This window comes from Ceratotherium simum, chromosome 14, assembly GCF_057802395.1.
Source record: "Ceratotherium simum simum isolate JZ-2026a chromosome 14, ASM5780239v1, whole genome shotgun sequence".
Taxonomy (NCBI): domain Eukaryota; kingdom Metazoa; phylum Chordata; class Mammalia; order Perissodactyla; family Rhinocerotidae; genus Ceratotherium; species Ceratotherium simum.
The window spans coordinates 5,029,536-5,056,698 of record NC_141913.1 but is presented as its reverse complement, the minus strand read 5'-3'; the positions used below and the strand labels follow the sequence as shown (position 1 = coordinate 5,056,698).

General features: G+C 39.5%; 1 protein-coding gene across 1 annotated transcript in view; it reads left to right on the top strand.

Annotated features, from left to right (window-relative positions):
* Nucleotides 1-27,163, top strand: part of PIEZO2 (piezo type mechanosensitive ion channel component 2) — a 279,368-nt gene that overhangs the window by 51,068 nt on the left and 201,137 nt on the right. Inside the window, exon 2 of the mRNA XM_087439398.1 lies at nucleotides 11,858-11,900. The gene's annotated coding sequence lies outside the window, so the exon portion shown is untranslated. The remainder of the gene's footprint in view (nucleotides 1-11,857; nucleotides 11,901-27,163) is intronic.

Here is a 27,163-nt window from a genome sequence, read left to right as displayed (position 1 = left end):
TAGTATTTCTGTAAGTGACAGCAGCCAGTTGAAGAGGGTGTGCTAACTTAGAATGAGTGAAGGACACCATAAAAGCCAAACCTCAGATTGCAGTTCATCACCCACCGTGAATGTGGCTCAAAAAAAGTGCAAACTTAAAAACTTATAAATGTTTCACTTCATTTTAACAATCTCCCTCACCCCACTCTCTTCATTTTCTCCATAGTATGTATGCGTGTGTATGTGTATATAGCCTGATTGTTTTTACTCCTTCTCCCCTGGTAAACTGTAAGATCCATATTCACTGCTATATTCCCACTGCTTAGCATGTATTAGGGCTTAATGAATATTTATTGAATAAATTGAATGAATATCTTACTTTTACCTGTTTTCATGAATGTTGTTAAATTACGAGTCCATTTTATTTTCACAAAATTGACCCAAAGATAATATCTGACATTTAAGAGCAAAGATAACTAAAATAATTATAGAATTAATTATTTAGACATATGTGGTGTTCTCAAGAATAAAGTAATCTTGAAGTCAAAATTTTAAAATGTGTGACAGATGGTGAGATGAGATTTTTCTACATAAATTTGATATTTTATGATATGTCACATTTATGATATGTCACAGTATATGTTTTTATCAGTTATATTAAAAATGAAGAATGACAAACCACCTGGCCCCCTAGGTAATACGTAAGTATTGCAGCCTTTTATCTGAACTTTATATTTGACCCGTGTTCGGGGAAAACAAGAACTAAGCTGCTATTGCAAGTTTAAACTAAATATGCTTCATAAGTTTTTTCTTTTTCATAAAATTTCCATCTATCAGAATGTCCACCAGTGCTTCTTTATTTAATTTTTACAAATGAACATCACTTTGGCACACACTTCTGGCAATGGGGAGTTCGTAGTTAGTGTAAAGAAAGCCACAAACCATATGAAGGGACTGTAATGCCATAAAAGATGCCTAGCAGAGCACAGAAGTGAAAATCCTCATCCTAGGAAGCTAAGCATCCTCCATTCAAATACTCACCAACGTTCTATAAATACTGGCAAATAAGAAAACTGAAATAGGGGCCAGCCCCAGGGCACGGTGGTTAAGTTCGGCGTGTTCTCTTTCGGCAGCCCAGGTTCATAGGTTCAGATCCCGGGCGCGGACCTACACCGCTCATCAGGCCATGCTGTGGCAAGCATCCCACATACAAAATAGAGGAAGATGGGCACAGATGTTCGCTCAGGGCCAATGTTCCTCAGCAAAAAAAGAAAAGAAAAGAAAACCGAAATAACGATTTTCTTCTTCCTTATCTCAGATTGTAAGTGCATTATTATTGGCGAAAATACAGTTGTTTTTTAAGACACCTTGCTGGTCACCTTTGCATTTCATCATTTCAGCTCCTTTTGTGTGGCACACACCTGGGACTGGCAGCATGGGAACCCTACTCTTTTGGCTTCTGCAGACATGACAGGATCCCCAATATGCAATTCATGTCCTCATGTGTATTTTTAGGGGTACAGCCTCATAAACACCAATCTGAATATTTTTATGAGCTTGGTAAGCTCTTTAGGAAGGACTTAGGTTTCAATGAGTGAAGTTATTTATAGGTTTAACCTAGATACACATTCTATGACTTTCCCCTAACATAATTTTAGGAAAGTTTTGGCAAACACACTAAAAGAAAAAGTGTATATACAACATAGATTAACTGAAACAAACCACAAAACATAACTATGTGCCAAATTAAAAAGAGAAACAATGCCAAAGTTTATTCTCTGTATGTTTTAAGTCGCACCTTTGTTGAAGTGTGTGTGAGAGTGTGTGTGTGTGTGTGTGTGTGTGTGTGTGTGTTGGGATGGGGGATGGACAGGGAAATTGGGCTTTGGTTATTCTGCATAGTTAATGTTCTCGGGCCCCCAGGTACACCCTACATGGCAGCATTGTTCATTTAAAATGCTAGTTGAGAGCCTTATGTTAGTAGCAGCTACCAGTTACCTACCACCTACTTCGTGCCAGATGCTGCACAGGTGCCTTGAATACATGTGCTCATTGTATTTGTGCAAAGGCGCTGTTGATCCTCATTTCAGAGATGCCTTGACTACTTCATAGACTGAGTGTCCACCGTCATAGCTCACGACAACGTGTAGTGGAGTTAGACTGAGTGTCCACCATCATAGCTCACCACAACAAGGAGTAGAGTAGGGATTCAGGCCAAAGTTATTTTGGTACAAGAGCTGAGTTATTGCCATCTCCTGCTGAAATTTCAGGTACTTCATTTTTGGTTTTGAGAGAAAACTGACACCCTGAAATAAAGGGAAATTAGTATCGTTGGTGTCATCTACTCAAAGTATATGAAACGACAAGCTAGTTTAAGAAAGGATAACAGCTATATACCATAGACACTGAAATGTAAAATTTTATATTGAGCCCTAGAAAATAAGTAGACATGAATTGAATATTACCTTGTAAAGATGTTATGACATGTAAGGATCAAGATTGCCAGGCTCCTGATGCCTCATTAAGGGAATTCTGTAGCTTGGTATCCTGCTAAAGATCAGGACTTTCTTCTGATGGGCTGTTCATGAATCATCAGAACGTCGTGTCCCCCTGTATTCCCAAAAGCTGACCACCACCAGAGGTGGATTGCAGACTGTGAATTTTAACAATTAGCACTTTCAGGTGACTTTCCACTTGTTAAGTCTCATTAAATTTTTATCTCAAGCCATATCATGAAGTTCATATAAGAATGAGCAGGATGGAATCTTATGCAAGCATCTTAGAATTTCAGGTAAACAAGAGCACGGCTGCATTATAGAAGTATAGTATTTTAAAAGTCTCGAGTTGAGTTTAAGCAGTTTTCTGGGCAAATGTAATATTTAAGAGACTGCAGGAAACTCCTGTTCATCTGGCTTCGAAACAGCTGAAATTACAGTTCCTGGAAACATCTTCTGCAGTCAACTTCTGTGAGAAGGAGACAGAAAACAAATAAACAAACGGATATCAGAGGTTTATTTTTTAAGGAGATTTCAGAGCACATCATGGGGTCAATTCAGAGGCAGCTCAGCATTCCAAACTTCTACAGTAAAGATTTAGTCTTCATAATGAAGAACATGGCCATTATTCTTAAGTATCTTCTAGTCTAAAACAGATGGCTTTATTTTCTATAATTTTGGCGTCCTATATATTATAAGTCCTCGAAAGGAGTAATCTACATCTGGATTGTATAGTAAGTGCATTTATCCAATGAGGCAGTCAACCAGGACAGTTTTTTGGGTACCCATTACTTGTACTCCTCACTTTCCAGCCCTCTTTAAAGAGCACTGCGTGAACTGCCTGACCCCCTGCTGCAAATGTGGTCCCAGGGCCTCCTCCCTGGTCTGTTCCCGCTGGTCTCAGAGTCCTCTGCCTGCTCAGTTTTCTCCTCTCTGAGCTACTAAGGAAACTTGGAACATCCTTCCTCTTGTGTCTTCCGGCTCAGGAAGATGCCATGTGTCTTAGCCTGAAGGCGCCACACTTCCCTGTGGCTGGCCTCCTCTTCCAGCTCTCCTCTCAACTCCCACCTCCCTCCTCAGCCCTCCCTGTCTCAGTATGGCCTGGCTTTTAAAAAGAGAAGTCTGCTCTCACTGTCTCCACTTCCTGACCTTCCATTTGGTTCTCAACTCACTCCCCTTTCACACTGTCTTTTCTATAATCCCACTGAAACTTTTCTGACTCACGTTACCAGTCTTCTCCCCTCTTATAGAAGTTGGCCTTTGCTACTGTCTTTGGCTCACTCATTGTTAAAACTCCTCCTTTCACATTCTTATGCCTTCTTTTTTTTCTTAACTGGATTGTCTTTCTTAATCTGCTCTTTAAAGATTGCTAGTTTTCCCCAGATTCTATTCTTGACCTTCTTATGTCTCTAAACACTCTTGCTGAAAGAGCAGCAAAAATAATCTGGAGTCATGGAAACCTGGATTTTAATGAGTGTGACACCATGTCAACTATAATTTCAATAAAGTTATATAAAGGTTCCAAGTCCCTCAGTTATCTTATTACTTTTTATCAAAAATCTAACTTTAATGTTACATACTATCCCATTGTATATAAATAGTGTATATAAACATTTCATAATTATTGCATATTTAGGCTGTTTCCCATGCTCAGGATGGACAACTGCCAGGGATTTTGAGACCCTAACTATTCCTATAACTTTTTACTAACGAGGACTGTGTGTCCCAAAAACACTGGGCGAGGGGGGTTGGTTCCCTTACCTCTTGCCCATCACTCTACACACACACACACACACACACACACACAAATGTGCATACACAGAAGACAAAAAAACACAAACACAAATATACACACATGCATAGGCGAACATAAATACATGCAAACATGCATACACAGACACAAATGCACACACACATAAACACAAATACACACACAAGCATAGGCAAACATAAATACAGACACAAACAAACCTTATTGCCAATGGTTTCTGAGAGTTGGACTGGATGTGGAAAGATACTGAAGGCAGGGAGGGCAGGGGAGGAGAGAGGAGGGTGGTGACAGTGATGATGGGAACAAAAGTCTGGCTTCCTTAGAAAGAGGCATCCTATGCAAAGAAGGCACAGTTGCCCACTTTCTGTTTAGTATGGACTTTGTGTTTCTGAACTAGGAGGAACACAGTGGGAAAAGAATGAAACATGCTTTTATCTTCTTTAAGGCTGACTGTTTGGTTTCCATGGGAGACATATGCACAGAACAATACAAGTTGAGTTTCACAATTCAGTTCAATTGACCTACTAGTGAAAGTTCCTTCAAGATTTTTGAAGATAGATTTACTCTGTGTGTGCGTGTTTCTCTTTCCCAGTGTGTCCATAGCTATTTTAGTGGGAATTTGGTAGAAGAAGCATCACAGACTGCCCAAGAGATCCAGTCTTAAACCAGAAATTTTATAGTCAAGGATTATCTTTAAAAATCCATTGTTTGATGAAGAAATTAATTGTTTGGGATTTACATTTAATTTTAGAGTAATTCTACAGTAATTTCTCAAAAGAAGATCTTTTAAGATGGTGTAGCATCCCCCATTCATAGACCAAGGTTGCATGTTTGTGAATAGACTTGAATATTTGTGAATAAGCCTGTCCTAGTCTCTACAAAGGGTGAATAGTGGTGGTGGGTGTTTTCAGATCGACTAGTCAACTCAGAATGAGAGCATAAAACATGGATTCTGCTCATTCAGGACCTGCTGGAATTGAGATGTTTGGATATTAAAGGATTCATGATTATCAAAGAAACAAATAGTAATATTTGTTCCCATCTGCTGGGGCAACAAACATGTAAACTGAAAAACTGAATATGATAGAAATTAATTAATACTGTAAACATTCATCAGTTCTATTCAGGAAAATAAAATAATTAGATATTGAAATTTTGAACCTAAAGGACAAATGTATTTGTTGAGGACATGCCATATTTGGGATTAGTGATCCTGATATATAAAGCATTCTTACAAATCAAAAGGATAAACACAAACTTCTAATAAATAAACAGACAATGAACATGAATAGGCAAGTCACAAAAGAAAATGTTAAAATTGCTTATAAACCTAAGAAACTTGTTCAATTTCATTACCATTTATGAAAATATAAGTTAAAATAAAATGTATTATAAAAGATAAAAAGGATTCAGAAAACGGAATTCAACCAAATACATGTATTTGAATAAAATTTTAACATTAAATTTTGATAATATTAGTCAAATTTTTATATATGCATGTATAATGATGCAGTAAATCTACTTTTAGGAATTTATCCTAAAGTAATAATTGAACAAACGTTCAAAGATATATGTAAAATGTATTCAACACATTGTAATGTGTAACAGCAAAATGTTGATATAATTTATATATTAATGAATAAGGATTTGCATTTTGTTAAATTATAGAATACTATATGGGCATTAAAATGATTACATGCCTATATTTATTGACATGGAAGGAGCTACATTATATGTTATTAAGTGATTAAAGCAGGTTTCAAAATAGGATGACCCCTATTTTATATGTGCAAGTATGGATGTGAAGGTCTTAGTATGTGGAAGTATTTATGCAAAAATAAAAAAATTGTAAGTATTCTCATGTTTTGTAATGATCTATGTTATTTTACAGATAAGGAAAAACATAAAGTTGCTCGTTTTGAAAAGTACGCTGTGGAACATATGTTCTGTATATTCCGCCATGTTGTTGATGAGACTGATGAGTCTCAGCTTTTATGAAGGGATCACCCTTACCTGATGGAAAATTAAGACATATTGTGAAAAGAACTGACAAAAGAATAAGTGGGATAAAATCCAAAGTATGCAACTTTATGCCGGTTATCATGTACATAAAGGGTTGTCATCTAGATGTTAATGATCAGAACAGGAGATAATTGACATTACAAAACCAGAGTATTAGGTAGAGGTGAAATGATGTTTTTAAAAATATATGGGTCATTTAATATGAAAATTATTAATTAAGCAATGGTAAAGAATGTTTTTTCTCTTATCTCTATCTTTTTCAGTTACTTTTAACCATTAATGACAAATTTCATCTGGGAATTAGGACTCAACTTGAAAAATTTTGTAGATCTCACCGTTTAACCCAAAATGCTGAAATTGCTCATTGGCTGGGAAAATTACATTACTTAGGTATATCTCATCCATTAGAACAGGCATTTCTGGGGTTAAATGAATTTCAGCTACAATTCAACACAGGAGCATCGTAATATTTGCAAAGTAAAATGTCACTACTGGTTAACTGAAAAGAATCTATTTTTCTCTTAGAATTTCACATTATGTTCAATATTCAATGCGTGGTAAAATCTTGACTCTTTGATTGGATATGAAAATCTGATCCTTTCAAGAGTTAAAAATAATGTGACGGAACATCCACCAGAAAACTTATATAGGGTATAATTTCCTGATATTTGAGTGTTTCATCACCAATTCCTGTGCCAGGTCACATGTTCAGCCACTTAGCAGCTCCCACATATGAAAATACTTCCATGTTTACAGGAATATGCTGGCAAAAATCCACCCCTTCTATGAATTATTAGTCCTTTTCTGCTAATTATTTGAAAAAAGCAGAGGCGCAGGTTTTCTCACCTGAAAGGGGGATATGATAATAGTGCTGACTTGAGGCAGTATTTGAGAGGATTAAATTAGCTAGTATACAGGAAGTTAGCACTTGGTAAAGGTGTAAGTGTAAGCTGTTTTTATTGCTATGTTAATTTTGGGGAGAACATCCACTCTCTTGATTTAAAATATGGCTAAAAGTGGCTAGAATTTATTTAACATGTTTTTTTTCCCACCTAAAATTTGGATGCTTAAAGCATTGTTAAGATCTTATTATTTTCTTTTAAAGAATCCCTCCTGGCTATTTTATTTTTTGTTTTTTGAGGAAGATTGGCCCTGAGCTAACATCCGTTGCCAGTCTTCCTCCTTTTGTCCTTTTTTCTCTCCATAGCCCCAGTAGATAGTTGTATGTCGGAGTTGTACGTCCTTCTAGTTGCTCTATGTGGGACGCTGCCTCAGCATGGCTTGATGAGCGGTGTGTAGGTCCGCACCCAGGATCCGAACCGGGGAACCCTGGGCCGCCATAGCGGAGTGCGCCAAGTTAACCACTACACCACCGGGCCGGCTGTGTTAAAATCTTATTTTCATTGTTCATATTCAGTGCTCTTTGAGATGCAAATGTCAGATGTAAAACTAGACGTAAAGACTAGAGTAAACAACTAGATTATGTTTCCTCTCCTGTAACTGGAGTGGCAGGGAACGCCAGGGCATCAGAAAGAACTGGGAACAGAGACAGGGGTGCCATCAGGAGTCCCCTCTCTCTCTCCTGGCTTACCTCTGCTCATGGATCCCTCTTTCCTCTCACACAGGCTTTCTCCTTGTGGCTGGAAAATGGCCACACTGTGAATGTCATCAGGGCTGGGTTCTCATCATCCTGGTTCTCTGACAGGCGAGCAAGTGGAGCCAGCCCGGGAAAGGTTCCGTGTTGGCCTGACCTAGCTGGTCACATGCCCGTCCTGATCACCTGTGGCCAGGGAGACAGGGTGCTGTGAGGACTGGCCAGATCTCTTCATCTCACCGGCCAGGGAGGGAGAGGCAATGTGACTGGGGCCCCAGCAGAAGCAACTCACCGGCCTGGGGAAAGCAGTTCCCAAAGAAAGGAAGGTTCCATAACTTCTTTCTGTTAAGGAAAGAAGAGGGAACATGGAACCAGCAGAGGCTGATAGGTAGATGGATTGCCAGAGGGAGGGAGAGTGAGAATGGATAGATAGAGCTTTGTTTGTTTGTAAAGGAGCAATCGTTGATTGATTTATTCCTGGAGGAAGTCCTACACTTCCATATGGTAGTTCCCCTTGGAGTCACGGGAGTGTCAGCGCTGAAGGATAGTAAAGGGTAGTTTGTCACCTGGACACACAGGGGCTTATATACTGAAACTTACTCTGCAGACCAAATGACATTCAGAGGGTTTGTTTCCAGTCTCCGGTATTTGGGATCCTCCACTCTAGATTTCTGTTCTGTTGTTGGGATGTCAGTGCTATAAAGGGCAACATTTTTTTTTTTTTTTGAGGAAGATTGGCCCTGAGCCAACATCTGTTGCCAATCTTCCTCTTTTTCTTTTTTCTCCCCAAAGCCCCAGTACATAGTTGTATGTCTTAATTGTAGGTCCTTCTAGTTCTTCTGTGTAGGATACAGCCTCAGCATGGCTTGATGAACGGTGAGTAGGTCCGCGCCCAGGATCCGAACAGGTGAACCCTAGGACCCTGAAGTGGAGTGCACAAACTTCACCACTATGCCACGGGGCCAGCCCCTAAAGGGCAATTTTTTAAAGTGAAGAATCACAATTCACTATTTCTAAGTACTTCATCTAACAATGGAAAGGAAAAATCTCTCTTATGAATTGCATCCATTTCTCTATGCTACATATTTTTCTTTTTGTTGTTGCTGTTTGCTTTTTCCTGAAGAATTTAACGTGTTATACTTCTCCATATTATAAATCTCATTTAAAAAGTGTAAAATCAAGGAAGTCTGCCAGCTACTTTTGTTTTCTCTGCTTTTCTCTCCATGTTGGACTGCTCTGGCAAAGGAGAGTAATATTACCTTACCATGTAAAACATGGCTAATGGCTTTAAAAGAATTCCCCCGCAACTGAATAATGGGCTGCTGAAAATGTTCTTGGTGCCAGAGGATCTGAATATGTCTGTTCCTTTATCGTGTGTTTCTCATTTCATCATGGCTAAGTGCTCACAAAAGACATAAAAACGCAAACCTCTAGGGTATGTAGTGTTTGAGGGCAGAAACCATATTTTAATATCTTCAGTCCTCTACCTAACATTTCAGATGGTCAGTAGAGGATCAATGGCAAACAGTGATGGATGCCCATGGTATGGAAGACCCTCGAATTATTAATTAAACTGACTTCTCGTGTCTAGAAGAAAGTCGTTGTTCCACCAGCTCTATTGTGCTTGGTTGAGTGGTTTAGTAATGTTTATTCTAAAGAGTACTGGAAGTCCCGCACCAGAAACTTTTAACTTGTTCTGCCTGTTGGAATAAGTTTACTTTTCTCAGAAATAAGAAGATGGAACCTATTTCTTCTTTATTTCCTAACTAAAGCTCCATCTTCTAAAAGCCTTTTAGTGCAGTTTAGCAAAGTCATTTATTTTCATTTTACCTTGATAATAAGTTGAGTCTATTAAAAAAGGAGTTATCTTAAAAATTTATTTAAAAAGTCAATTTAGGAATATACTAAGAAGATCAGAGAAAAAAATGCAAAGGTAGAAAAATTTAAAAGATGCTTCATTTCTCACTGGAAGGAAGAGAAGTCAAAAAAAGTAGCATCTACACCCCCTCAGCAGCCACCCCCACTCCCCTAGACCCTGCCCACTTGGTCTGCCCCAGACTGTCTGTCTGGTTCTCCCTTGGCAGGGGACTCAATCTCTCTGCTTCTCAGTTTGGCCTGGCGGTTGCCAGTTGCCCTGGAATACCATGTGGTCTCTGACTCAGGTTGTGTAGTCTTCGCCAGTGTCTTAATTGCTAGGATCTCAGGGGAAGGATGATTGTCTTCAAAGAATTCCTGAAATAAGGATTCTTAATTGTTTTGCGTGTGACTCACAGCACAGATGGAATTCATATGGGGCCCACTCCCCTGGGCCGGGGGCCATAAGAAATTCCTGGGCTGGTTGACTGAAATTCCACGTCTTTCACTCCTACTCAGCAAAGCATATTGGAATCCAGTTGGATCAGAGTGACTTCATCACAGAGATAAGCCTGAATCTGCTTTAAATTTGTGTGTGCATATGTGTGTTTAATTCATATATGAAATTTAGTCCTTCATTATTTATAAAAATTATTTAAAATGCTCAATCATAGCCAAGTAGTATGTACCCAAACCCTGTGGTCAGGCACCATGTTTGTGCTCTCTTGGGACTACTTCAGTCCTCAGAGAGGGCCCAGGAAACTAGTCCTGTATAATCTTCTGCCTTTCCAGAAAGTCTGTCTGATTTTGAGGAGACACTGAGTGGCCACCTGAAGATTATACATGTGAGGCAGAGTTCTTAAGGAAGAAACATAAGCACCATCCTGATTTATTGTGACTTTAGGAAAAGAAGCAAGGTAGCTTTATAGCTGCCTCTGGAGACCATTGCTGAATCCTCTGCTTCCTGTTTGCAGAACTAAATTGCACAGAAAGGCAGTTATTATCTGCTGTGATTATCAAGCAACTGGTGCACAGCACAAGTTATGAATTTAGGACTAGGTGGGTGTTTACTTGAAATAGTTACTGAAATCAAAATATTTTTGCCACTGACTGAGCATCAGGAAAATGTAAAACTATGGGTTAAGCACAAACTCTTAACTTTTGTAAATGCAGAATTTTTATTAGAATGGTCTTTGATAAAAATTAGCACTTTTCTTTATATCAAGTACTGGGAAAGTTATCATGTCTATAATGTAGGGAAGAATTATTGCAAGGAAAAATAGTAGAAAATCTTTTTTATACCCAGCTGTTCTTTTGTGGATTTGGATATACTATTCCTCAAATCATGTCACTTGAAACAACATTTTTGCATTCAAGAGACTTCTGATTTAAATGTTTAGCTAAAAAAAAGGGGGTGGCGGGGGCCAGCCTGGTGGCGCAAGTGGTTAAGTGCGCGCGCTCTGCTGCGGTGGCCCAGGGTTTGCCGGTTCGGATCCTGGGCGCGCACTGACACACTGCTTGGCACGCCATGCTGTGGTGGTGTCCCATATAAAGTGGAGGAAGATGGGCACGGATGTTAGCCCAGGGCCAGTGTTCCTCAGCAGAGAAAGAGGAGGATTGGCAGATGTTAGCACAGGGCTGATCTCCTCACCAAAAAAAAAAAAAAAAAGAGGGGGAGGATGTTAACCCTGTGCTTCCACATTGGTGAGATAAAGCCATGGTGTATAATGAGCTGTAACTTCAGTGTGTTATTTAGCTTTCCCTGTGCTACACAAAATTAAAAGTTAAATTTTAGAGAGTACAGGTTACAGTATGCTGTTTCATTATTTTGAAGAGGAGAGTTGCTCATATTATTCTGAACCAAACACATTTGGACTTTTAGAGAATGACTTAGTGGCCTACTGCTTTCCCAGGGGAAAGGGTAGAGCTTTGTCACATTGCAGGGAATATGCACTTAAATCCTTATGTGGAATGTTCTTTAAAAAGCCAGTTGGGGACCGGAGATGAGGAGTGAGCCATTTGAGGAAGAAGAAAGTCTTCCACTTACATGTAAAACCGATTAACTGCCAGGATGTGTGAAGACAGGACAAAGCTTTCCGGATACTTGATGTGCGCTGATGGTGGTTCTTCCTTCTGTTACAGGCTCCACGTGGGAAAAGACATTTCGGCAGATTGGCTTTGAAAGGTAAGCAGGGTTTAGCATGTCTCCACTGTTAGCTACTAAGATCTTCTTTTATTCTAAGTAATTTATTGATGATAAATCAGTGGTCTTGCTACCACTACTTCAGTGACACGTGCGCTTGAATAAGTCATCATTTTGCCCCCTGAGACTCAATTTCTTGGTAAAGTAGAGCTTTACTTTCCTTATAAAATCCTTGCTTGCACACGGAGTGGACATGAAGGTTAAATGGAGCAATTTATTTGAAAATGCTTCTTAAACTGTGAAACAGTATAAAAGGTAAGTTGTATAATGAGAGAATTACATGAATTAGAGTTCATGATTACAGGAATTAGAGTTTACTCTCTCCCAGCTCATTCACCTCATGTGTCATATTCAGTTCTACAGTTTTAGTACAGAGAAATTTATATTTATATTGATATCTTCTCAATTATTAAAATTATTGGGTCTTATTAGCTCTAAGTAAAAGGCTGAGATCACGTCACTCTTAGCTAAAAGCATTTCTACACCAACATCTCCTCTAAAGGAAAAAAATTGACTCATTATAACATCAGAAAATGTAGACGAAGGGTCAGTAAAGTTACTAAGCCACCTGCCCTTGGAACTGAATGGCAGCCTGTCGGATCGATCTCTCCCAGCGGCATTTAGTATCTTATATTGAACTTGCAATGTAGGTACCGCTATTGAGAGAGAGAAAAGTAATTTTAATTTTTTTTACTCTAAAAGTAGATTTTGACTAGTTCTTTTCATCATATTGGAAATGTGTTTTTATGTTCATTGATCAAGCTGACAGTGCTTAAAGCATGTAAAAAAAAATAACAAAATACTTTAAAATCCATTATTTCTCCAGTAGCAAGTGAGACTAGCTCATCACCAGGTGGCCTGTGATGGCATTTCTTGTACCATTTTTTAACTGGTTCAAAGATTCATTTATTTCTCTGCGTAAACTTTCACTCAGTCAGCACCATCACTGTTGGGTCCCACAGTAAGTCCTTATACTTAGTTCTGAAGGTTACTGGAGGAGGCTAGCTGGGAAGGGCAGATGCCACAGGCCAACTTAAAACAGAGAATGGAAGATCCAGCGCAGCTTCATGTCCTGTGAAATCTTTCCCCAGAGCATCTTTCTCTTGATTCTTCTTTCATATTATGAAAAAACGTCAAAATACACAAATGGAGAGAGACCAGCAAATTGAACGTCACAGATCCATTTCCCACCTTCAGTAAGACTTTGGCATTCTTGCTTTAGCTATATTTTTGGGGGACGGCTGAAACATTTTAAAGAAAATCTCAGATATCGTGTCATTTTGTCCCTACATAGGTCTGTATACATCTCTGAAAAAAAATGGGTGTTTTCTTCTAGAATCTTAATGCCACTACCATACCAAACACAAACAAGTCCTTAGCATCCTTTTTTTTTTGTGTGTGTGAGGAAGATCGGCCCTGAGCTAACATCTGCCAATCCTCCTCTCTTTGCTGAGGAAGACTGGCCTTGGGCTAACATCCAGCCCATCTTCCTCCAGTTTATATGGGACGCCGCCAGAGCATGGCTTGACAAGTGGTGCGTTGATGCGCGCCCGGAATCCGAACCGGCGAACCCCGGGGCCGCCGCAGCAGAGCACGCGCACTTACCCGCTTGTGCCACAGGGCCGGGCTCTTTAGCATCCTTTAATACCCAGTCAATGTTTAAATTTCCTGATCATCTCAGAAATGTCATTTTACAAATACTGGTTTGCATCAGCATGCTACTAAAGCCCACATGTTCCGTTTTGATCTGTTAAGCCTCTTGATGCCCTCAATTACCTCCCAACTTCATTTTTTTTTTTTTCTTTACATCATTAACCTCTGAAGAAATCAGGTCACTTGTCTTGTAGAAAGTCTCACATTCTGGATTTGTCTGTGGTATTGTTTAACTTGTTGTTCTCTCCTGTATTTTATGTAAACTCAAATTGCTCCCTTTCAGTCATTGGGAGCGTGTTGACTCCTTGTCATGTCTTGTCCATTGGATGCAGGCACTGGTCTTTTATGGTTTCCATGTTTCTAGCACAACTAGACATACCACGTCCATCCAGGATTTGGACCTGGAATCAGCCATTCCTCCAGGGAGCCCTTCCTCCTTTGTGGAGAACGGTATTTGGAAACCACAATCTATAAATCTATAAATACTAGGGATGCTCATCAATTCTGGAGTGGCATTGTTTCTGGGCCTTTTCAATAGATGGAGCTAGGAAATACCTTTTTTAAGAAAAATCAATCCTAAAGTCTTACAATATTTCCAATTCAAATGTAACATTACAGAATTTTTAACTTCTCTGATATTACATTTGTATCTCTTTTCTTTTTCACTGAAAATCTTAGTTCTTAACAGAACTTGTTTCATTTTCATGTATACATAGTATTTTTAAAACTAATACTAATGTTACCACTAATAATAAGACTACTGAATGAAGTTTTAAAAATTTGCACTGTCTTAATTTTATATTCCATTAAGGATGTAATTTTATATTCCATTAAGGATGTACAACCAAAAGACTGAAAACTAAAGTTGCTTGAAATTTTTTTTCTCTATGTGGTCGTATCCTGTTTTATATATAATTTGGCTCATTTGTTTTGGAATCTTTTTAATTTCAACAGATGTTTTCCTTTTGATTTCATTTCATTTTTGAATATATAACATTTATATGTCTCCAAGTACAAATCACATGACAAAGTTTTTTCAGAGAAATGTCACCTTCATCCCTTTCCCTTGTGCTCAGTTCTTTCTTTCTTCTAAACAATTACCAGGGTTATTAGCTTTTGGTTTAACCTTCAGATGTGTATTTCTGCATATGTAATCTAATACTTATGTATATCTGTGGCCTTGCCCGGTTATTGCATGAAGAGTTGCATATGATATACATTATTCTGCACTTTAATTTTTCACTGAGAGTGTATCCTGGAGATGATTCCACATCAGTTTATATAAGTGTTTGTCATTTCACTAACCTGCTGATGGTGTCCTTTGTGTGGATGAGCTAACACAAAGAATGAGATTGGTCAAATCCAGGGTCTTGTCCAGTATGGAGCTTTACTAATAATGTCAAGGATCCAAGTGACCAAGGGACACTGGTAATGCAGGGAGAAATCCAGGATATCCCATGTGGCTCCCCAGGTCCTTCTTTTTACTCCAAACCCATGCTCTAGACCACGAAGTTTCTAATGAGGTTTGCAGGTTCCTCACATAGCAGGGAGCATTTAATTTTGCCACATCTCCAGTTAAGACCTAAGAAATTTGAATAGCTCCTGTTGCACTATCCAGGCAGTCATGCCTTATAAATCTATGGGTTGAAGATTTATTTCCCATAACATCTTAAACCAGGGATTTCCTGCTCGAAGCACTCCACTCACTCGTCAGAACTCTCTCCCAAGCAAAAAAATTCATTAAGCTATTTGCTCAGTTATCTAGTTCACATGTTTACAAGGAGCCTAAATCAGGTCCCCTACCTTCTTGCCCCCATCCCACTGTCTCCTTGGTAAATGGGGAGGGCTCACAGGCTGCTTGCTTTGACTCCTCCTTCCCCAGTACCCTACGGGTGGACATTGAGTTTTTTCCAAGTCTTTTGCTCTTATAGAAAAATGTTATAATGAATAACCTTGCACACACTTGTATATTTGCCAGCTATCTTATGGATAGATTCCCAAGTACAATCAAAGAGTAAATTCATACAGAACTTGGCTAAATATTGCTAAGTTTCTCTCCCCAGAGTTTCAACAATTTGCACTCCCACTAACAACGCGAGAGAGTGACTATTTCCCCAGAGCCTCACCAACAGAATATGCTGTCAAACTTGAGGTTTTGCCAATCTGGTAGGTGAGAAATGGTATCTCAGTGTCCTTTTAATTTGCATTTATCCTGGGTCATTTTTCATAGAGTAAAGCACAGGTCGAGATTCTTCACTATCTCCTAAGTGAAGCACTTTGAGGAAGAACTTCTTCTAAGATAATTAAAATTTCATCTATCAACAGGATTTGGTGATTGAAACATTTTCTTCCTGGCTTACATGACCTTAACCTTTGCTTACTTGAATAATGATTTAATGCAAACAGCTACCATGTGCCAAACACCATGTTAAATAATTTCTAGTCCGTATGACAACCCTGTAGACCAGGGATTGGCAAACTTTTACTGTAAAGGACAGATAGTAAACATTTTCAGGTTTTATAGGCCATACAATTTCTGCTGCACCTTCTCAGTTTTGCCATTATAACAGAAAGCAGACATAGACAATGAAGATGGCTGCATTCCAATCAGACTTGATTTACAAAAACAGGCAGCTGGCAGGACTTGGCTGCTGGCTATCTTTTGTCCCCACTGTAGACTGGTCACCATCTCACAGGTAAAGAAATTCAGATCAAGTAGTCTACCCGTTTGTATTGACCTGCATTCAGTTCCAGGTTTGCCTGGTTCCAAAGACTAAGATTTTTGCACCAAACCACACTAAAATCTTGAATTATAGACCTTGTTTGTTTTGTGTTGTTTTATTTTTCCTATCTCTGTGGCTCTGGGACATAATCTCAAGTCACACGTCTTTTTGACTGTTCTCGTTTTATGAATACTTTAATAAAGCCAGATACTACAAACTCCATATTACAAGGCCTCCCTATTTGTTATGCTTCCAAATAGGCATACAAATAAAAATATTATTAAGGAATATATAAAATGATATGCTTTATTTTTTAACAGTAGTCTCAGTTTGGTGATCATCCTGATTTTTAGATATCATCTTAAAACATTATCCTGTGTTTTCCCATAATATCCCATGTTTTCTCATTTAAGGGCAGAGAGTATTCTCTGTATTGCATCAAGTGTCTTAAAATATAGAACAGTTATTGACCTTTGGATTTATTGTGCATTTACAGTTGCAAAGACTGTGTCAAGCAGTGGTGTTAAATATGGCTTTGCTTTTTTCTTCTCAAGTTGAACGTCTTCTTTCTCTTAAAGGGAATTCCAATTCTATCTTAAATGAAGCCATCTGGTTCTTTAGAGCAATTGTAAGAGATATTGATCCTTTCAACACTATGTCCTTTTAAGTTTTCCCGTCAGTCTGTTTTCTAGTAGATTATTTTTAAGTGGTCACATCTAAAGGAAAAGAAGTGACTGAGTCAGCTAAAGCTTCAAAGCTTTCTCCAAGAATAAGGAAGCAACGATGTGCTCTGTTGTACATTTTGTAACTGAGAAACCTAGGGATCTGCTCTGTGTGCCCTCCTTGCAGGAACACTTGCCATGAGATGATGTTCAGCCATTTCCTTTTTGGAAACTGTAATTGTATACATTGTCTCAGAATAAATACACATTGTCACAGTTTATATGGCTGAGCGCATGATAATATGTTATGTTCACCTTGCAAAGGGTTCCACTGCCCTCTGCGGAGCAGATCAGGGGTTTGTTTTAGGACTTCACTTCCTATGTGTTGTCACATAGGAAGGATCTACATTCACATATCTCCTCTGCCCCCTCCAACACCCCTTCCCCCTCCTGGTTCTACAGTATTGATATCTACAGAACAAAAGAAGACTCAGTTGTGTTTTTTGTTTTGATTATAGAGAAAAAATATCTGTGCCTAACGTATTTTCATTTCAGTCAGAAAGTTCAACTTTCTGTGCAGATTTTTAAGCTTATGATTGTAACTATTTCCAAATCACAGTCATTCATTAACTTCTGTTAAGGTGATGCAGGTGGGCGTGGTTGTGGAAATTCATCCATCATCTGCATACTTTAAATGAGTGTATCAGCTAGGGAACGGCCCAAATTCTCAGGGGCTTATACAATAAATGTTTCTTTCTCACTGGTGCAAAATCTGATGAGGAGGCAAAATCTACAGGGCAGTTTGCCTCTACATGGTGTCTCATTGTTTGGCTTCAATCTGTGACACTTCTGTCTCAACACTACGTTTCCGAGTTTGCTTAAACGTGGAAGGAGACCTTGGAGAATTGCACACTGGATTTAAATGTTTCCACTTGGAAGCAGCATTTGTCACTGCAGCTCACAATTTATGGCCCAAAGGGAGTCATTTTGTTAATTTAGGGGGAAGGATAGGTGTCACTCTGCACTGTATGCAGGAAGGGGACAAAAAAGTGGAAATATCAGAAAGCTCTAGTAATATCTGCCACAGTAACCTCTGAGCTAGCTCTGAACATGGTTTTCTCTTTCCAAAGCTACACTTTTCATCTGAGAAAAAATATTTCAGCAAGTAAATAGGCTCGTGCGTAGTAACCTGCCAACAGAAATAAAAGTTCCTGCTTTCTGGGAAATCCTTCTGCTGCCTATTTAAAAACAACAATCTTTTACTGATCTCTCACCCCTTTTTACTTAAAAAGCAAAGAAGTTATTTTTAATAAATCTATATGATCAGCACAGTACCTCAGATTACATTATTATTAACAAAATTGTATGTGATTTTATTTCATGCTCTACTTGGATTGTGGAACGAAATATCTTGCCCTTTCAAAGAATATTTTAAAATATAAATCACCCTGAAAACAGCCTGCTATGGTGAAACACAAATATTCCTAGGATTTTTCCTAGGAATGTAGGAAAATTAAGTGTAGACATAATTCAGCAGGCACGGCTGTGTCTTCTGGGGGCTCTGCTGCCTCCTGCAGCCTGTCTGTTGTCAGGCTCCTCCCGGTGCATCTGTTCCGTGGGGCGTTTCCACACATCCTTCAAGTTTGGGACATTATTGCTTTTGTGAAACCCTTCTGGGTGGCTGACTCCCAGGACTCTCACTTCTTCTTGTAACACTTCTTACATTCTTCTATTACGGTTCTGGACATACTGTATTGAAACTTTTTTCCTGTGTTTCTCCTCCTTCGGGATGTGAAGCGTGCGGTACCCAGGGCGCTGCCTGACACTAATCAGATGTTTGGTGAATACGTGACCGAGTCCTGGATGGGGAAGTGCACAGGGATGTGGTTGGACGATGCTTGTTAAAGAGTGGGCTCCTGAGAAAGGCAAGAGACCAGGGCCCCGACATCTTTCTGTCGCTACATTTGTCACTACATGGCAGCTTGTGGGAGGATAGGGCATCTACAGCTAGAGCTGGCTCACGCGAGAGCATGGGGAGGAAGACGAGGCTTTCTTCTGTGTGTTGGTACGAACAATTACTTAACTCACTGACCTTCAAATCAACAATGGAATATTTCCAAATCTCGAGACTCAAGCTACTGAGTCTGATGTTCTGCATTGGGCACCTGCTGCTCCCCACGGCAAGATCACTGTAAGGAGAGGAGAGCTCCACCTGGGCGGGGGCTGTGTCTGTCTTGTCAACAGAGGCACTGCACACCTACCCCACGCAGGGAGCAAAGTGGGATGACTGGAAAGGAAGACATGAGTGAGGCTGAGCAACTGTCTTCTTACCGTGTTTCATGGCTGCCCCATTCCTGCCTACGGTTCCTTTCAGCCCAAGTGCGTTGTTCCAACCCCACTGCCTCCCAGAACCACTGCCCCTCGCGGTCCCTCTCCTGCCTTCCCATCACCTCTTGTCTTCTTTTAGAATAAAGCCACCAGATGTGGTCATATTCCTGTATGTACCTGGTAGTGTCTGCACTAGACCTGTGCTTCTGAGAACAGAACATATGTCTTGCCATCTTACAACCTCTACTGCTGGCCCAGGTATTGGCAAATAATAGGCAATTAATAAGTGATAATAAATGGGCTTTTAAATAAATATTAGTGTATCATTTCTCTGTGGGCCCAGCCCCTACTTTCATGAAATCTGCCTTTCTTGATAAATTTTAGTTTCCATTGGACTTTTCTTCTGGAAAATGAACAGATTCCATGGGAGATTTGGGGCCAATTTTTAAATTCTTTTTTATCCTCTAGCTTTATGTGTAACTCACTAGCTGTATAATTGAAATTTGTGCTGCTTCTTTGGATAGTGTTTTGTAAAATCTGACAAATAATGAAAAGGTAGACTTCAACAATGGTTTTATGATATGCTTTTCTATAAGAAAACTTACCTCCAAGAAATGAGATAGTTACGTGAAATCAATTGTGATAGAAACAAAGACATTAATTTCTATAGTTATTGCTGTATTTTTATGAAGTTCAAGGCCAAACTTCTGTAGGATAAAATGGATAATTTGAATACCTATTCATTTAGATTCAGACAAGTATTTCTTTTTTTTTTTTTTTAAGACAAGTATTTCTTTGTATTGCCTCTCTGAGAAGCATACAGAAAGGAAAAAACATTACATTCAAGTCACACCATTACTATAGTCTTGTGTTCTGTGGAGTTAAACAAAGGAACTCTTAGTTGGGATTTAGTAATGTGTTGTCAAACTTGTAGATGTAAGCCATAAGCCAACAGCACTTTTGCATACAGAGGCACACAGTACGTTTCTTAATTAAATGATTTAACCTGTTGTTGTGCTGGCTTCCTGAAAAATGAGCTTCTCAATTGTTTAATTCTTTCAGACTGTATATAAATATTCCTGGAAACTTTAGCAGGCTATTTTGAAATAATGATATAAAATTCTTGTCAAAGTAATTTATATTCAGGAAATGACTAGAGGAAAAGGACATTTCTGTATTTTGGTGTTTAAAATTAAGCCTAACTTATTTGTTTATTTGAACGTTTTCAGACCTCCACTTTGTGCCCACTCCTGGGCTAGATTTGAGTTTTCATGTGAATATGATGGGGGAAAGGAACTTAGATTTGTTAAAAACCTACCGTGTGCTGACCTCTCTGTTGAGCACTTTGCTCATGCAATTTATGGAATTCTCACAACATTCTAGAGTTGGATTCTGCTGGCTTATACTGGGCTAACTAGGAACCTCACATCTCAGTGACTTACAAGACCAGAGGTCTATCTCCTGCTCATATTAAATGTGAGTTGCAGAGGCTGTGGATCGACTGTGGCTCTTCTCCAAGTGCCTTCTTCATTTTGGGATCCCGGCTGAAACAGAGCCTTCATTTGGTATATGCCTTCCTTGTAGCTGGGAAAAAGTTGCTGTGGCTAAGGCAAGCAATGGCTCTTAAAGCATTTGCTCGGATGGGACATATGTCCCATCTGCTTACTTGCAGTTGCCTGAGCAGGTCACATGGCCGACTCAACTCTCTGGCCAGAGAAGCACGCTCTTCCTATTGGGGTGCACTGTAAGTCCCACGGGAAGGGGTAGGGATGTATACTATTGTTATAGGGAAGGAGAATGTATAGTTGGAAGAAATAATGTAATCTACTGCAGTATACCATCCTCATTTTACAAATGAGCAAAGTAAAATCAGAGTGGTTAAGTATTTTACTCAAGATCACACAGCTAGTGAATGTCAGAGACAAGATGTGAACTCCGTGTTATGTGACTCTGCCTTCCATTCATTCACAATCCACCATGCCAGCATTTATGATGCTCCATGTTGACAAGCATTTGTTGAGCACACATTATTATAACTATGCTGGGGGCTGGGGGTGGAGTGATGGTCTTAAAGAAGATACCAATATGTAAACATAAAATATAATACAGTGAGTTACATGCTACCATTGAAGGCAATCATTTGAAAATGTTTTCTGAGTAGCTACCATATACGAGGTACCACTAGAAAGATCTGTGTAGTACAGAAGTGGAAGAGAGAAAGGATGGGTCAATGTATGTGTGTGTTGGGGGGGGATTGAGATGAGGCCTGGCTGCCTAGCTGCAGGGAGAAGGGAGTTGTTTGTGAAAGCTTGACTTCAGGAGATGCCTGGGCAGGGTTTTGAAGGATGATTACATTGGAGTCCATCCATCTGATATCAGGGATGGAGCATGAGGGTTCAAATGAGAATGGAAATGAAACAGAGAACAAGGTGAAAAACACGTCAGCATGTACCTTACAGACAATGCCAAGAAGTTTGGATTACTGATACTGCTGGGGAGTCATTGAAGGTGTAAAACCAGAGGAGGATATTGTTAGATGTGCTTCTAGAAATGCCACCAGGGCAGCAATATAGACCAGAGGATGGCTTGGATGGGCAAGGAGACTGGCTGGAAAGCTATTCCAGAAGTGACAGCTGAGAAGAACGACCTGAGGCAGTGACAGTTGAATATGGTAGAGAGGATGTATACCAAATGTGTTTTAGGAAGTAAAATTTGTGGTTACACCTTGTTGAATAGTTGGATGTGGGTGTGTGGAGAAGGATTCTGGAACGCGCCACAACCAGTTGGTTGATTCCACCCTGTAGCTGCTATCTCCCCGTCTAGTGCCTGCAGCTCTCTGCTTCTCTGCTTGAGGGCTTTCTCCAGCGCTTTGGAAACTTGCTCAGCATGCAGGCAGGGCATCCTGAGAGGGCCTGAGATGAAAGCCCCAGAAGCATCGGCGAACAACAGAAGTAGTGGATAGCTGCTCCAGCTTCCCTATTCAGTCCCTTGGGCAATCCAAGGCACATTCCATACAGGATTCTGCAAAAGCTTCCTAGGAACCCCTTACAGCAATGACGCACTAACAATACACCTTAGTGGGCTTCTCTCGCTGCTCCATCCCTCACTGTCACATTTCCTCCTTGTACTTTCCAGAAAGGCTCCCCAAATAAATGGCCTGCACCCAAAGCCTCTGCTCAGGGTCTACACTTTGGAGGACCTGAACTAAGATACCAGTACTAAACTATCTTAACTAGTACAAAACCAAAAAGTTTGGATTGCAATTTTATTTTTGGCATGGATTTATTTTATGAAAGTACAAAATGACATTATTACTACTTATAATATTATTATTTTAATCAAAATTGTGAACTTTTAGAAATGCTTGGTTCATAACTTTTTTGGGGGGAGGGGGTGGGTGTCTTGTCACAGATCCTTAGAGAATCTGATGAAAAGTAATAAACTCACTTTCCAGAAAAATGCACATATGCACATAAACAAAGCATTTTACATGCAGTTTCAGAGGATTCAAAGAGCTTCAGAAACACAGCACTGTCCATGAACCTCAGTTCAAAAGCCCTATTTCAGATGAACATAGTATTGTATTTCTTTCTAAAATTATAAAATCTACAAATATTCGTCTCCTTCCCTCAATTACCTGGAAGCAGATGCGCAATAGGAGTTAAACCTGTTTAAGGATCATGCAATTGGAGAGCTGCAGAGACCCTGGAGAGAACCTCTCCCTTCTTTTGCATGTGGTTATGCCGAGGCACAGAGAAATAAAGCAGAAGAGCTGGAAATGGGAACTGTTTTATTGCAATTGGTCAAAACCCAGATCTGAATTTGCATTGAATAAATTCAATGAGGTGGAATTTTTTTACTAATGAATTTGTTTTGCCACCATTTAATAAGAAAGATTATATCAATGATAACAATAATAATATTCAACTGAGCACTATAGACAAGATTGTGTATGCATCATCTCTCTTAAACTTCCCAACCCTCTGAAGGGGCTGTAGCCCCATCCCAGTTTATGGATGTAGAAACCAAGGCTCAGAGCACCTTCACCCAGTGATCACATGGTTTATAAGTCGTAGACAGTGGATTTAAACTCTGAACACCACCATTCAACCTGCTTTTTTGCCTTTGATCAGAGTGACAGTTGTCAGAAATAACACTATTTTCCTTTACTCTTAATGCCCCCTGCTGTGTCTGTGTGTTTGTGCGCCTGTATGTGTGTGTTTGTGAGCATGCGTGTATTAACAAAAGTAGGGATTTACATTTCCTGCTTCACACCCTCTGCAGCTCACACACAGTATGCTTATCAGACCATTAGAAAGACTAACCAGAACCTGGGAGGGTCCAAGAGTGTCCTTACTGGTGGAAACATTTGCAGCAATTCTATTGCTATATTCCTCTTATAAAATAGAAGAAACACCAAGACTCCTTTGACTTTGATACAATAAGGCAAGCTTGAAGCAGAGAAGCAGATGAGCTTGATTCTTCCTGCATTCCACCATCATTCTTTGGCATTCACTGAGTTTTTATTAAAGTCACAGAATTCATTCTCTCAGACAAGGATGGTGTGCATATATCAATATTCTTTGGCACTAGCAGACTGTTTTTTTTAACATAAATCTTTTCTTCCTCTCCTTTTATTCTTTCCTTTCAAAAATTTATTGTTAAATAAAGAGCCAAGCACAGTAATAAGTAATAATATTGTTTTCCACAAGCATGTATCCAGGGAACTCAGATTCATTGCTAGTGGCTGACTGGAGCACTCAATTAAAAAGATTTTGGGCAAAAATGAGTGCTGTGGCCAGGCAGGAGAGATCCTCATATCCCAGCCTAGCCTAGTGGGCTGTCAGGGTTTGGGATCAAAGTGTGTATATCACAGATTTACGAGGACATGGTGACTAGCAGTCCCCTCAGGCACCATTAGAGAAAACTACATTTCATGACTAAGACCAACTGAGTGGTTTTATCTTTAGTCCAAACAAAGTACTGGCTGCCAAAGCACACCTGTCAGATGCCCAGAATTCTTCAGATTTTATTTAAACCCGTTGTCATGAGAGTGCCACATTTTGTCATGAGAGGGTAGACAGAGGTCTCATTCATTCTTGCTATAAGTACATATTAAGTGCTGTCTTAGTCGTTCAGGCTTCTGTAACAGAGTACCACAGACTGGGTGGCTTAAACAGCAAACATTTCTCACAGTTCTGGAGGCTGGGAAGTCCAAGATCAAGGCACTGGCAGATTCAGTGTCTGGTGAGGAATTGTTTCCTGGTTCATGGATGGCCATCTTTTCACTGTGTCCTCGCATGGTAGAAAGAAAGCAGGAGAGCTCTCTTAGGTCACTATTATATTGGCACTTATCTGGGGACTCCACCCTCATGACCTAATCACCTCCCAAAGACCCCACCCCCTAATGCCAATACAATAGGGGTTAGGATTTCCATATATGAATTTTGAGGGGACACAAGTATTCCATCCTAACAAGTGCCTGTAACTCCCACACAGTCAGAAGAAAAGCTAGATCTTACATCTGAGGTTTTTACATCTATGTGGGATCATTTAATCAGTTTCATTAAACTTTTCTCATGCAATTGATTGAATTTGCTGTTTTCTTTGATCTGCCAAATATCTTATGTATATTAAAACACAGGCTAATATATGTACATGTGTGTGTATAACAGAAGGAGGTGATTTACATTCCTTAGGCTGTTGAGAGCTTTACCTAAGCCTTCAGCTTCCAACTTCGAAAGTACTTAGCTTAACCTTTTTCATTCAAGCATAGTGACATCATTTAATAAGTATTTGGTGACCAGGTCTATTTTTCTTCTAGAAAAAAAGGATGTAGTCCTTAATTAAAACTCACTTTCCTTGAAAACATAGCTGGAAGAAAAAAATCTTCTGATTTATAATTTCCATCTTTGCTAAATTGGGTCATTATGACTAATATAAATGGTGCTTGAGTTAATGAGTGATAAAGACGTGGTCCTACAGAGAATGTGCATTCTGGAACTAAAAACTGAATCCCCTGGTAGTTACCTTGGCACATTGTTCTATACACAGTTAGAGGTACCAGCAGGAACATTTAGATTTCATTAGTGACATGAACAAATGAACTGTATAATATATCACTTAAAGTTTTCAAGTCTTGGTATAGACAGCATGATGAATAGTAGATAGGAAATTCATGCTGTTTGATATGGAGACAAAATTTGAATGTTGAGTCTATAAAATGGAATGTTTTGGAGAATTGTGCTAACAGTCAGATACAAGCATAGATTCAGATTTCTTATTTGTTTTGCATCTTACTTACAAGTCTGAAATTAGGTCTTTCATAGTCTAACTGCTATAAAATGTCTTTCCTGTAGCTCAGCCAGTTAAACACTTTAGCTCGGGACTAAGACATTATTGCTTGGACAAAGTGACAGTTTGTATTAGGTGTATCTCATAGGGACTGTTTGAGTTTCCCATCAGGATCCTTGGAAATGCATTATCCAAGATGAACAAAGTGGAAGCAATTCCTCTGGCTCTTCTTTTTCCTGATCTATCTCTACGCATGCACACAGGCACACAAACCTCTCTAAACTTACACAAAATATTTGAAGTAGTGCACAATTACAGTATTGCACCATTCCCATAGGTAACATGTAAATGAAGATTCAAAGAGATTAAGTAACTGCTTTACACACAAGCAAGTGAGAGTTAGGTCTTTCTGTTTGCTGAGCCCATGCTCCTTCCCTTTGCTAACCTCTGTGGAGGTCGTGAAGGTCTTATTAGACGTCAGGGGCCGTCCTGTTGCCTGAGTGGTGATCCTGCGTAAATGTCACTGGTTGTGTTCTCTCCTCCCCCTTTCAAGGCCTCAGGTTATTGCATCCCTCATTGTTAAGGGGATCCAGGGAAGCTTCCATCAGGCAGGACTCTCAAGCTACTTATGCCTGTGTACTCCCTTCCTTCTGGCCCTCCTCTTGGCTAGCACCTGTGCTGCACTGATTTACACATATGGGAGGAACTCTTTGCTGCCTCTGAAAGGCTCTGGTGTCTGCTCCCTCCTTGCTACACACTTCCTATGATCTTTACTTAGGTTTACTTTAAACCTTACTTTAAACATTAAACTTTACTCTTCCTTGGGAATGTGAAATGGCCTTCCTCCTTATCTTACTGCCCTATTCCAATTTTTCCACGTTCCCTTCCTACTAGACAGGAAAACTAAATTGTTTTTACTAAAACAGAGATATAATAAATCATTCACTTCCCTACTGAATTAATTTCTAAGTCCTCAGCCTAATATTCAAAACTTTCCCAAATTCGCACCCCCCCCACCCGCCACATTTCCAGTCAAATTGTCTCTCACTAGTTCCTTCTACACACATCTTAAGATTCCTAATTATTGGAGTCTGAATTCTTCCCACACTTTCTAGCTTCTATTTCTGTCTGGAACACCCTTCGCTTCTTGCCTTATTGTCAGAATCTTGCCATCTTATAGACATCCCCTTATACCTCTTCACCCCTTTCTGACACCTCTCTGTACTGATTTTACATATTATATATAGTTTCTCTTAGGTAAAGCTTTCACCTTCCAGATAGCATCAGTGCCAAAACAGAGGACTATATTCATGACTGAGTGCCTAGTGCAGCACAGAAGCAGAGCAGATGTAAAGTAACGTTGGTTGCACTGAATTTCATAGATAGTTTGTAAGCTAGAACTTTATCTGCATAACTAGGAAGGACCTGAGTAGCATTCTATAGCAGAGAAGGCTTTAAAGACAGAATATTTTATGAAGACTGAGTAATCTTTTCCTGTGGAAATACATACGAGAGTTGTGGCCCTTATTTCGGAAGGATCATCTAAAATCATTACAATTTGTTAGTAACAGATGATATTTTTCTT